The sequence below is a fragment of the Pteronotus mesoamericanus genome, unplaced genomic scaffold (assembly GCF_021234165.1).
Source record: "Pteronotus mesoamericanus isolate MK-2021 breed Mesoamerican mustached bat unplaced genomic scaffold, CSHL_Meso_final contig_2, whole genome shotgun sequence".
Lineage (NCBI taxonomy): Eukaryota > Metazoa > Chordata > Mammalia > Chiroptera > Mormoopidae > Pteronotus > Pteronotus mesoamericanus.
Window position 1 is genome coordinate 8,863,527 of NW_026555084.1, and position 12,269 is coordinate 8,875,795.

Consider the following 12,269-nt stretch of genomic DNA (forward strand, 5'->3'; position numbering starts at 1 on the left):
CAGGCTCAGGGCACCAGGGGTCCGCCGTCTGCCTCTCAGGCTAAGGGGTGCTATCATCAGCCTAGGTGTGCCCTCCCCACACTCCTGTGTCCCCAGCCCCCAGAGAAGGATTTGACCTCTAGGCCTTTCTTCTGGAGTCACTGGGCTCCTTAAAAATGACTAAAACTCTGTCTGAGTAGGGAGCTATGGAACAGTCAGTTCTTACCTCAGGTCTAACTTGAGGGGATGTGTGCTAGATATGTTTTTTTCCCCTTTGGTGGAAAATTTAAATGAAGAAACTTGAGAGAAATGAAAAAGATGACAGTGTGAAATGAAGTCAACACTCAGACCCAAGCCCTCCTGAACCCAAAGCCTGAACTCTGGCTAATTTGCTTAGTAAACCATGTAACAGAGTTGACAGACAAGAGACCTAATCTTAAAAGAGTTCCATACATACTGGTGCCACTGGTGTGGGAGAAAGAGTTTGGAACCAAACAGACCTGGGTTCTAATCCTGGGTTGTGTGGTTTACCAGCTATACAAACTTGCAGTAATCATTTAATTTCTCCAAGCCTCAATGAACTCGTCTGTAAACTGAGACACCTAAGGAAATGCATTAAATGAGCTTCATAATTGCAGGAAAAAGAAAAAGAAAAAGAAAGGTTAACCCTGGGGATTTCCAGTATCATGGGATCTGGTGGCGAGTGACTTGGGGAAGGGACCATGGACTTCATCCATGCTTCACCCAGATCTTTCAGTTCAAAACAGAGCCCCTTATCCAGGGACAACCCCTTTTAAGACTGGGGACTTCTTAAATGATCAAATGATGCTGAAATGCAAAATGTTGGCTTCGTCTGTGGTTCTGGCCTCTCTTCCTCAGTTGTCAGTTTTCAAATGGTTGCTAAAAACTAACCCCCCTTTCAGCCCATCTTCCTCTTCTTGTTTCTAAGACAGAGCCTATGAAAGAAGTCGGGGTAGTTTTAGTTTTCAAATGGCCTGTCTTTCTAATTCTCTTTTCCTTCCTGCCCCTCTCCACGGCTTTCTCTCACTGTGTCATTCTCTACACCAGCGGTCCCCAACCATTTTGGCACCAGGGACAAGTTTCATAGAAGACAGTATTTCCACTGACTGAGTTGGGGGTGTATGGTTTCAGGATGATTCAAGTACATTACATTCAAGCTCGCCTCCTGCTGTGTGGCTGGCTTCCTAACAGGCCACAGACTGCTACTGGTCTGTGGCCCAGGGCTTGGGGACCCCTGCTCTACACACACAGCTATGCCTTCAGTGAGGGCAATTTGGGTGACAGCATTGGCTCCTGGTTTGCGGACTCCCAGGCTGCTTGCCGTAAGAAGCAGGCGGCTAGAACTGCAACTCAGAGTAAGAAAGGAAGAATATGGCAGTGAATGTGGGTAAAAAACAGCCTGATACCCATTCATACCCACTCTGAACATAGCCCTTTCCCATGCTCTTACTCACTTTCATACAAATTACTGAGGGTGCCAGTTTTCTGGTGACCCCCTTCCCCTGTTGTTTGGCCTTTGATGGCCCATGAATCAAGACTGCACCTCTCCAGGCCTGAACAAACATCATCATGGAAAGCGGGCATATTCAGTCAGACACCTGGGGAAAGGACAATCTTCCTGGAAAGGTATTTTGGCCATAACAATGGAGTCTTTGAAAAGCTAATACCCAATAACTCCAATTGAATACAGTTTGTTGAGGGACCTCCACTTGCCAGGGTTTCAAACACAAACTTGCCACCAACCGTGGGCTGGACTTTCAGACCCTCTTTTAATGATGCTTAGTATTATCTTAGTCCAATACCATTTATTTCCATTTATCAGGGGCCATTTGGTCACATTTTGTCTCCAATACAACTCAATCCTATGCATCTCACAACTTTAAAATTATTTTCAAGCAATAACTCTCTGCTTCTTACTGCTTCCCCCCCTCAAACCCCAAACACTAGACCTGCATCTTAGCAAGCTGGGTTGGGGGGTGTCTGTTCATTACCCCTATCTATTCCACACATATCCCCTGGTATTGGGACAGAGAGGGGAAGGACAGAGGTGTCTCTTTACTTAGCTGCCCAGAGTGAGGACTCGATCCCCTTTATTTCAGTGGTTGCTGCTTCCCTGGGTAACAGGGACTGGCCTTTGGCTCGCTCTGTGCAGCTCTCCTTGGGGCATGTGTCATGGGGCACATGCATTGAGCCCTTCGCAGAATGTTGTAGGACCACTCCCTTTATAATACCTACATACATATCCTGGCTTGGGCTCCCGCGGCTTCTTCCCCTTCTGCTCCCCAGTGAGCAGCAGTCTACCCTATGTTCCTCTTCTACTAGGACTGTGTCAGCCAGTCAGCTGCTAACTGGGGGAATAATTGACAGGACAGCTCAAGTCCCACGTCCCAAAGGTGTTTTCTCAGCTCTGGGAGAATATGTACATCCTTGTCACTCCTGAGAGCCTGAGAGGCTACAGACCCCTCTGTCCTGCCTCTTTCTCCATACCCCCCAAAGCCCATGGCTCAGAAACAGTGAAAGGAAAAGTAATTCACTCTGTGGGTGTTACGATGAATTTTTAAAATCCCTCCCAAATGTCCAGACCTTGTTTCAAGTCTGCTAAGCGCACAGTTGAGAGAAGGGTCAGGTGAGAACCAAAAGCAGAGGTCACATCCCACACAAGACTCTGGCACTGGGGGCAGCGTGCAGTGGCTTCACATGACAAGTGGACCCAGAGCAGAGCCAACTATGGGAATGTCTGCCCCAGAGATGGTGGGAATCTTAGGGAAAGTGCTGACCTTCCCACGGAAAATAGGATCAAGAGCTTAAGTCACTTGATTTAAACATCAAACTACCAGGTGATCTCCGCTGTAAACAGTGGAGTGGCATGTTGTAAAGGGATTCGTTTGTCAAATCTGCACTCCAGGTAGAAATGTCAAAACTCAGGTTACCTCTGCCATGCCTTAGCATGGTACCATGTGGGAGATGGGCACATCTCAGTGAGTTCCATCAGCCAGTGTCTCCGCAACTATTTCATATCCCTCACTCTTAGTGTGCTCATCAGCTAAAGCAGCTGGTTTGAATGTTGAACCCAAAACATATCTCTTTAAACCTAGAACCACAGTCTATGTAGTGAGGTGCTCCCCTGATGAGAAGCCTCAAGGAACCGAGGTCTCAGGAGGCAGCAGCAGATTCAGTGGGATGGGGAATAGGATTGCCCAGGCTTCAAATCCTCTTTTCTTCCTCACTTCTCTCTCATAACTGTATCGTTGAACGTGTGTAACTGCACTGCATGTATAATGTGAAGCCCATGAAAATATATTAAAAATACTTAAGCCAAGAAAAATATCCTAGACGGGAACACACCACAAACCTTAGCCGGAGCAGTCCTTAGGAACTCTATTGTTCAATACTTTTACGGTAAGCACATACAATGCCTACAACGGTAAGTGCCGCATGGGAAGCTATAGGGACTGACAGTGCTTCAGACAGGACCTGCACACGTAGTGGGCCCTCGTTATAGATATCTCAGTATTATTATCAGGAAAAAACAAAACTGACCTCACTCCTGTGTGACAGGAAAGACGTGGCAGAGGAGGAGGTCACCAGCAGGGAGTCACCTCCCACCCCTGAACCTACAGGGAATGTTGTGGCACAGAAGGTGAGAAGGAGACGCGAAGGGGTGACAAGCATTACCAAAAAAAGTTCCATTCATGCTGTCGTCCTGGGCAGGGAGCAGCTCTGGGCCGGCCTCCCTCTCAGGACAGAAGGAAGGAGGCCGATGAGCAGGCGCCTGGGCTCTGCACCCGCACAGGCCTGCGATGGGAGTCCCAGCTCTGCCGTTGGAACAAGTCACTCGGTATCTCCTGGCCTCAGTCTCGTCTAGAACCTGAGGGGTGGTAATAACACGCTGCGCAGGATGCTGTGGAGAGGGGAGGACAAGCCACGCCTGCAGAACAGCACGGTGCCCAGCACACAGCGGGATTTCAGCAAGCAGCAACCATTGCTGTTGTCTAAACCCCAAAATCCCTGTACAGTGATTGTGAGTGCTTCAACGAGTCTGTGTGTTGCAATTTACAGAGAGTACTTGGCTCTTCAAAAGTATGTCTTTGCAACACTGACTGAAATGTGTCACCATCTATCAAACTGTCAAACGAGACTGTCCTGCGTTGGTAAGAATGTGGAGAAATTGACACGTCTTTGCTGCTGATAGGAATGTAAGTGGCACTATCTCTGGGAAGAGCTATTTGACAATATGCATCAGGTCCCTCAAGCATGTCCACTCTGGGGCCCAGCAGGATGGGCAGAGAAGTCAGGTAGTGGGGAGAGGTGGGGCAGAGAGCGCAGCATGTCTGGTGCAGGTGAAATGCAGAAACTAGAAAGGATCCTGGAATGGACAGGCCTCCTTTAAGGCGTCCCGGACAGTCCAGGGAGGAGATATAAAATATGTGGTCAAACAAATCAAGCCTCAGGCAATTGTTAGAGAGAATGCTCATCTTTTAAGGCTGGAGGTACACAACAAAAAGTACCTGCCAGCTGCATACCCGCTCCTGGATCTCTCGAAGGTCCCCCCATGATGGGTCTCTGGGCTGACACATTCCCCACGCAAAACTGTTCACCTCCACACATTCCAGTCCCAACAACAACAACAACAAAGATAGCACAATTACAGGGGTTTAAGCCCCCATCCAAGGAGCCACCCTCGATTTCTGCTTTCTCTCCACCAGCACCACCCTGAACCCCCATGTCCAGCTGCTCCACAGGTCCTGTTTCTTCTGCTTCCAAAGGATGTCCGAATTCAGCCACTTCTCTCAGTCTGCACTGCTGCTGTCTGATCCGCACCACCATGATCTCCCCCCGGACTAGCCTTGTCAGTTGCCTTACTTCTACTCATAATCCTTCCAAGCCATCCTTCAGGTAATAGCCTGTATGCTTTTTTAACAATGCAAACCAGGCTGTCATTTAATAGACCAGGTTCAAGCTCATCAATTTATATTACCTACCTCTTTCTCTTCGTCTACTGTCCATCTTGCCCTCCCCCACCACCCGGCAGACACACACGCCTTCTCTCTGCCCCTCAGGCACAGAACACTCAGTGCCCCTCCCCCTTGCTCATCCCTCGGCCCCGGATGCTCAGCCAGCCTTCAGTTCTCTCCTCAAAGAGGTCTCCCCTGCCAGACCAGCTGGAAGAGCCCCTCTAGTCGCTGTCACAATATCTTTCTCAGTTTTGCTCGCAGCATTCGCCTCCACCTGAAACTCTGTTATTTGTTACTTGTGCTTTCCTTCCATCTCCCACACACACACCTTGACTGTGAGCCCCGCAGGGCAGCAGCCTGCTTGCCTTCTTCACTGTGTAGCCTCCGCACCCAGGTCACGAGAAGTGCTCAGTAATGAGTAGAGAACAAGTCAAGGAATGAACGTCTGGGGCACACAGGGTTTGGCACCTCTCACTCCAGTGTCCTCAGCGCATTTGTGACTTTGATGATGGCAGTGAGAGGAGGCAGAGAAGTGGGAAAGGGACAGACGGCTGGTTCTGATGGAGAGACGCAGGTGAGTGCTGCTTATGTAACCAACGGGGAGCTCAGGGTTCTGTCTGGGCTTGCAGGGCAACGTGACGGCAATGTGAGAAGCTAAAGCTCTGGATCCTGGGCACTTGTCCAGGTGATTGCTCCACATTTGCCTTATCGCCACCTCCATGGTGCTATTTTACAATGGTGTACAGAGGATGGCAAGTAACTCCATCCCAAAGAACTCCTTTTGGGACATCTTGTCACATGGCATGTAGAAAAAAATAAGCATTCAAGTGATGAAATGTCGGAACATCACTGACCTGCACAGCAGAGCTGAGACCCCTTAGCCTGGTATTCATGGCTTTCCACACCTCAGCCTCTTTCCAGATCTGAGATCAGTCTTCACCTTAATTTCTCCATCTGTACAATGAGAAGCAAATGATGAGCAAAGTCCCTTCCGGGCCTGATGTTTTAGAATGCTTCTCTGAGACATGAGTTCCCTCCTCCAGCCCAACAGATCTACTTCCTGTCCTCCCTGTCACCCACCTACACATAAACCTAAAAATATATGTTTTTTCTTACACAGGTCCTCCACTAATAATGCTGTCATTTCCTCTCTGCTCTTTGAAATACTATGCAGCCTTCAATGATCAATGGAATTTCTACTCCCACTCTTCCTTATTTGTCCCAGCTGAAAACAGTTCCCTTTTATAAACTCTTGGGCATTTATTGTGTATGGCAGAAGTTGGTAAACTACAGCCTACAGACCAAATCTAGGCCATGGGCCAAATCTGTTTTTGTAAATAAAGTTTTAATGGAACACAGCCATGTCAGTTCATTTATGTCTTGTCTATGGCTGCTTTGATTACAGTGCTACAAAGGCAGGGCTGAGTACTTGTAACAAAAATAGCATGGCCCTAAATATTTACTGTCTGGCCCTTTACAAAGAAAGTTTGCCAACTCCTGCTTCTCAAACTTGAGTACAAAAAGATCCAGGCTGAGATCTATACAGAAGATACCTAAAGCAATAGGTCAACATGACATATCTTCTTAGAGCATCAATTTTACTGGAAGCCTGGGGTAGCGGGGATGGGGGAGATGGTTAATAGAATATAAATGTGGACATTAAAACAAACATGTCTATATTATGGCATGGAATCCAGCATTTGCATGAAATTTTAAGTTAAAATCTCAAATACGGTCAAAATCCCAAATTTGGGAAGGGCCTCTTCACAGTGTTGCTGATCCCTCATGGTTATTCTGGTATAAAATTTTAAGGAACAGCCATCTATTCTATTTAATTTAAGATGAAAGCACGTATTTTAGGGCTTTTGTATTCTCGTCATTTCTGACACAGAGCCTGACTATAAGAACTCCAGAAGGGCTGGAGTCTGTTAACAAGATAAATCCTAAAAGGTCCTCTCCTACCAGGATGGATGATCGGGTCCTGCCTGATGGCAGAGGGATGGACCAGAGGAGGTGACCGGCAAAGATCTCAGTCCCTGTGGGGGAGAGCTTATTGGTGCCCTGACGGTCTTGATGGCAACAAAGAGTCTAATAACATTTTGTTATTTTAACGATATTCACAAAAATGCTATCACCAATTCAAACCACAAGCTAGTTTCTTCCAGAGCTGAAGGTAGAACTAATCTTGTAAGTGAATGAGCGATGGCCTAATTGTTTAGTTCTGGGGTTTGTCTTTTTTTCTTTTCCTTTTATTTATTTGTTCATTTAACTAAGAGGAGGAAAGGGGACAGAAGATACTACAAAGTTCAGTTCATCCCTGGCTACAGACTTCACCATTAGCATCCGCCACCCCACCGTTTCCCTCCTCCCAAAGCATTGCTCTCTGACTTCTGAGATGGGGACGATCCCTGTTGCATAAATGGGTGACCACTCAGTTTGCTGTTTGGTGGTGTTTATCTTTGGGGGGGGTTGGTTTTGTTTATTTGGATTGTTTTTTATCCTTACCCTGGGACATTTTTTCATTGCTTTTGTGAGAAAGAGAGAGAAACACGGATATGAGAAAAACACACCAACCAGTTGCCTCCCGTACGCGCCCAGGCGGAGGGTCAAACCCACAACATTTCGGTGTACGGGATGACACTCCAACCAACCCGGCCACACCAGCCAGGCCTCTTTGTTTTGTTTTTAACAGGCAAACATCCCTAGTAAAGGATAACACATAAAGTTGCTCACTTCTTAGTAAGAATTAGGAGGTGTCTTTGGCCCTAGGAGTGGGGAGACAGGTAGCCCCAGACACTCAGTCGGGGTTGACAGATCTCAGGCCAACCCCAATATTGTCATTGACCTGCAGGGCCACCTTGGGCAAGCCACTTGTCACTTCTGCACCTTCATTTTTCTTTTCTGTAATATAAAAGTAAGGAGGTAGGTGATCTCCAGGAGCTTTTCCAGCCACCAGATTCTACATTTCAAGGCAGCATAATTAAAGGAAAGATCAAGGTCATGACCACGTGCACAGGCCTTGAAAACATAAACCAGATTGGAAAAGATTAGTTGCAGAATGATTTGTACTGTGTAATCTCACTCTAACTTTTTAATTTAATTTTTAGAATAGGTAACAAAGTCTACCCACATAGTTCAAAAAAATTTTAAGAAATAAATTTAAAATTCTTATTCCTTTCCCTCATCCTACCCCTTTCCTACCACATGCACACTGTTATTAGTTTTACATGTAAACTTTCAGAGTTTCTGTGTGCACATATAAACAAAAAGAGATACATGGGCTTATTTTCTCCTTTGCTACACAAAAGGGAGCATACAATACATATTCTTCTGCACTTTGATTTTTTCCCACTTAATATGCATTGGAAAAATTTCCATAGTAGCATAGAGAGTGCCTTCATTCTTCTTTATAACTACAGAGGATTCCATTATAGAGATGTAACATAATTTATTCAACCAGCCTCCTATTGATCATTGTGTGAATTGTTTCAGGCCTTTTTTTACAAGCAATACTTCAGTGAATAACCTTGAACACATGTGCTAATGAATATATACAAATATACCTATATACAAATTCCCAGAAATGAAATTCCTTTTGTAATGTCACACATTTGTGTCTTTGGTAAAGGCTGCCAAATTGCCCTATACAGAGATTACACCAATTTACTCACCCACAATCGAAGTCTGAGTGCCTCTCTCCCCATAGCCTCTTCTACACACTGTCTAAATCCTGACTACTGACCAATTTGACAGTTTTAAAAAAAAATGGTGTCTAAATGTGATTTCAACTTGCATTGCCCTTTTGATGAATCCCTTTGGTAAATCTTTTCTTGTAGTTAACATCCATTTGCATTTCTTTCTATTAATGAATACTTTTAGCCCTTTTTCATATATCTAAATTTTTAAACCAAACAATGCTCCATACCCTTCATAACCATGGACACACGTAAGGATGGATGGGAGGGACACTCGCTCGCTCACCTCAGCTGACAGACTCCATCTGGGTAGGAGGGACACAAAGGGACTTCCACTGAGTGTGTGACATTTTATGTTTTTTTAAAAAGACATGAAGCAAGCATGACAGAAAGAAAATAGAAGAGGAAGGAGGGAAGGGAGGGAGGGAGGGGAAGGAAAGGGAAGGAAGAAAGGAGGGAAGGCTTTAAAATCAATGAACCTGAACTTGGATCTCAGCCCCACCACACAAGCTCTGTGGCCTCTCACAGTTCTCCTAACGTCTCTCCTTAATTTGAACGTCTTACTGTCTAGAGAAAATGTCTACCTTGCAGAGTTAGTATAATAACGAAAGCTAATCCCTATAAAATGTGATTAGCACATCACCGTGGCTCAGCAGTCACTCAACAGTCACATTACAATTGTTACTCTTAATTTAGTTATTATTATTCAAATGTAGGCAATGCCTCAAGTCAAAAGAAAGGCCTGGTGGTTTTTCTTGGCCCAACTAACTTTTTCCTGTTGGGTTTCCCAAGGAGTCTTCTTGGTGATACCACGCCACTGATTTCAACCTCACTAACCCCTTTCCCAAAGGCCCTTCCAGAGCTGCCCCCATTGGCATGACTGGCGTGACTGGGAAGCCCGGGTGTGAGAGAAGCAAGGGTGTGGTCAGAGGCAGGAAGGGGGAGTTTCCTCTGTGTTGCAATCCCAGTTCCCAAGAGCTATGACCTCTACTAGCACGGGATGGGACTTTGGCTTTCCACTGTGGCTTCGAGAAGGCCCAAGCCCAACACGCCCCTGCTCTCACAGCAAACCTTGGGCAAGAGTCTCCCTACCATCGCCCTGTAGGGATGACACCCGGAAGAACTGCAACCATGATTTACCTGAAACCTGTACATAATCCTGGTGGCCTCAGCAGTGGACATTCCTTCCTCCCTCTCATCTTAGTTTTTATTACATCAACAGGCAGCAGGTTGCCCCACCCCACCCCACCCCATCCCACCCCCAAAGCAGTGGGACTTCAGCCTCTTGTTGCCTCATTTCCCCAAAGAAAACCAGAGGGAAAAAAAAAACATTCCCTTACTGGAAAGGTTAGAGCAGTGAGCTTACCATCCTGCTTACTCCTTTGGGTTATTCCCTGAGTTAAACTGGTATAACTCCTTTTCATTATTTTTATCCTAAAACATCAGAACACTAGAGAGGAGAGAGAAAGAAAAGAGAGATGGGGAGGAAGAGAGATGGCAAAGAGAACGAAAGAAAAAGAAAATGGCTTAAAACAGATGGCTTCTTAGAAACGTAACTTACTAGACTCGAGAGGAAGCTCAGGAAGTGACCTAAAGTTCTGCGTCGACACTGCTAGAAACCTGATTGGTGGTTGAATCTGCTATAGGAGCTGACGACAGCATGCCAGCCAATGCCAGGTGCTGGTGCTGGGTGAGCTGGAAGTAACACCTGCTCTGATAACACCTGGAAGCTTCACCAAGCCAGCAAAGACATCCGTCAATTATCAGCAGCAATGAACCCACCAATCAACTGATGAAAATCAAGGGGCTAGGTATTACAATTATTCATGGCAGGGGAAGATCGCTTTATCCTTGACAAAACCGATCTTAAGAGAAACTGTAAGACACACAAAGTTAACTTTCTTGGCGTTGGGGAATATCTCTTCTAGAGACCTGGGCTCCATGAAGGCGGGTACCTTTTGCTGCTGTAGCATTCCCTCCCGTGCTGCCAACACCTGTGTCCCCAGTGCCTCATCTCGCCTCCCTTCGTCCAAGCTTCCCTTTCATTGGCCTCAATTCCCAAAGCCCTTTACTGGGAAACAACTATCTGCTCTAAAAAAACCAATTTATTCTAAGGTGATAATGGATGCTGTGATAGATAGAGCACTAACCCTTCAAAGACACTCATGCTTTAAAGAGGCTGTCCAGTCTTTACCGGGGACTTTGTGTGTGGGGTTACAATGAAGGACCGTGAGATGGGGAGAGTGGCCTGGATTGTCCAGGTTAGCCCGGTCTAATTACTCGACTCACTTAAAGTGAAGAACCTTTCCCTGATGGAATGGAGAGATGAGAGGGAAGAAAGCTGCTGACTTAGAAGACGGAGGAAGTGGCGACAAGGAACAGGGAGGCTTCTAGAAGCTGGGAATGGCCTTCCGTGACAGCCAGCATGGAAACAGGATCTCAGTCCTACAACCACAAGAGACTGAATTTTGCAAACAGCCAAAATGTGCACAGAAACAGATCCTTCCCTAGAACCTCAAGTAATATACGCAGCCCTTGCTGACACCTTGATTTTAGCCCTGTGACACCTGTTGTCAGAAGTGTACCCTACAACAATGAAAGGCAATACATTTGTTGTTTGAACCATTATATTTATTTTTTAGCAACAGAAAACTAACATAGATGCTTACATGAGACTCAGTCAGCAGGGCTTTCAGTTAAGTTTGTTTTCTGAAGCAACTCGTGTAGTACTAGATGCGAAAAAATCTTATATATTCCAGAACAGGCAGATTGTTATATAATCATGACCAGATGTGTCATCTACTTTGTTCATTGACCTGTTCCATAAATATAATATTTATGGAATACCAACTATGTATCAGAACATAGCTGCCTACACATACGGCTCCTTCTAGATCATGTCCACGGACGGGTAGATTCGGTCAGCCAGGCAGTCAACAAATGTGCGTTGAGCATCTGCTATGTATTAGGTCTAAGGGCAATTCTGTTGGAATTCACTGAAAGGGCCTTTCAGTCGCCTGGGAAGGCTGGGAAGCCTGAGATTCCAAATTCTGCAACAGAAGACTGGAATCAGAGAGCATCTGACCTTGTCTTTGCAAGAACTAGGAGATTATTACTGTCTCCCTTTTTCATATGTGAAAGCTTAAGCTCAGAGAGACTAACTGGCCAAGTTGCACTGCCCTAAGTGACAGAACTAAAAGTTTTAAAATTTTTAAATTATAGTAAAATACATATAACATGAAATTTACCAATGTAGCCATTTTTAAGTGTATAATTCAGTAGAGTTAAGTACACTCACATTACTGTATAAGCGATCTCCCAGAATTCTTTTCATCTTACAAAACTGAAATTCTATACCCATTAAACAATCTTCCATTCCTTCCCTCTCTCCAGCCCTTGGCAACCACCATTCCACTATGTAGTGGAACTATATGGTATTTGTCTTTTTGTGCCTGACTCTGCATTTAGCATAATGTCCTCAAAGCTCATTCATGTTGTAGAATGTGTCAGAATTCTTTTCCTCTTCAAGGCTGAACAATATTCCATTGTATGTACATACCACATTTTATTTATCCACTCATCCATCAACAGATAGTGGGTTGCCTTCTATTTTTTGACT

The 12,269-nt window shown here is 45.5% G+C and overlaps 1 long non-coding RNA gene across 1 annotated transcript in view; it reads right to left on the bottom strand.

Annotated features, from left to right (window-relative positions):
- Positions 1-12,269, bottom strand: part of LOC129066507 (uncharacterized) — a 129,029-nt gene that overhangs the window by 93,262 nt on the left and 23,498 nt on the right. Inside the window, exon 2 of the long non-coding RNA XR_008528703.1 lies at positions 5,810-5,909. This is a non-coding gene — a long non-coding RNA (uncharacterized LOC129066507). The remainder of the gene's footprint in view (positions 1-5,809; positions 5,910-12,269) is intronic.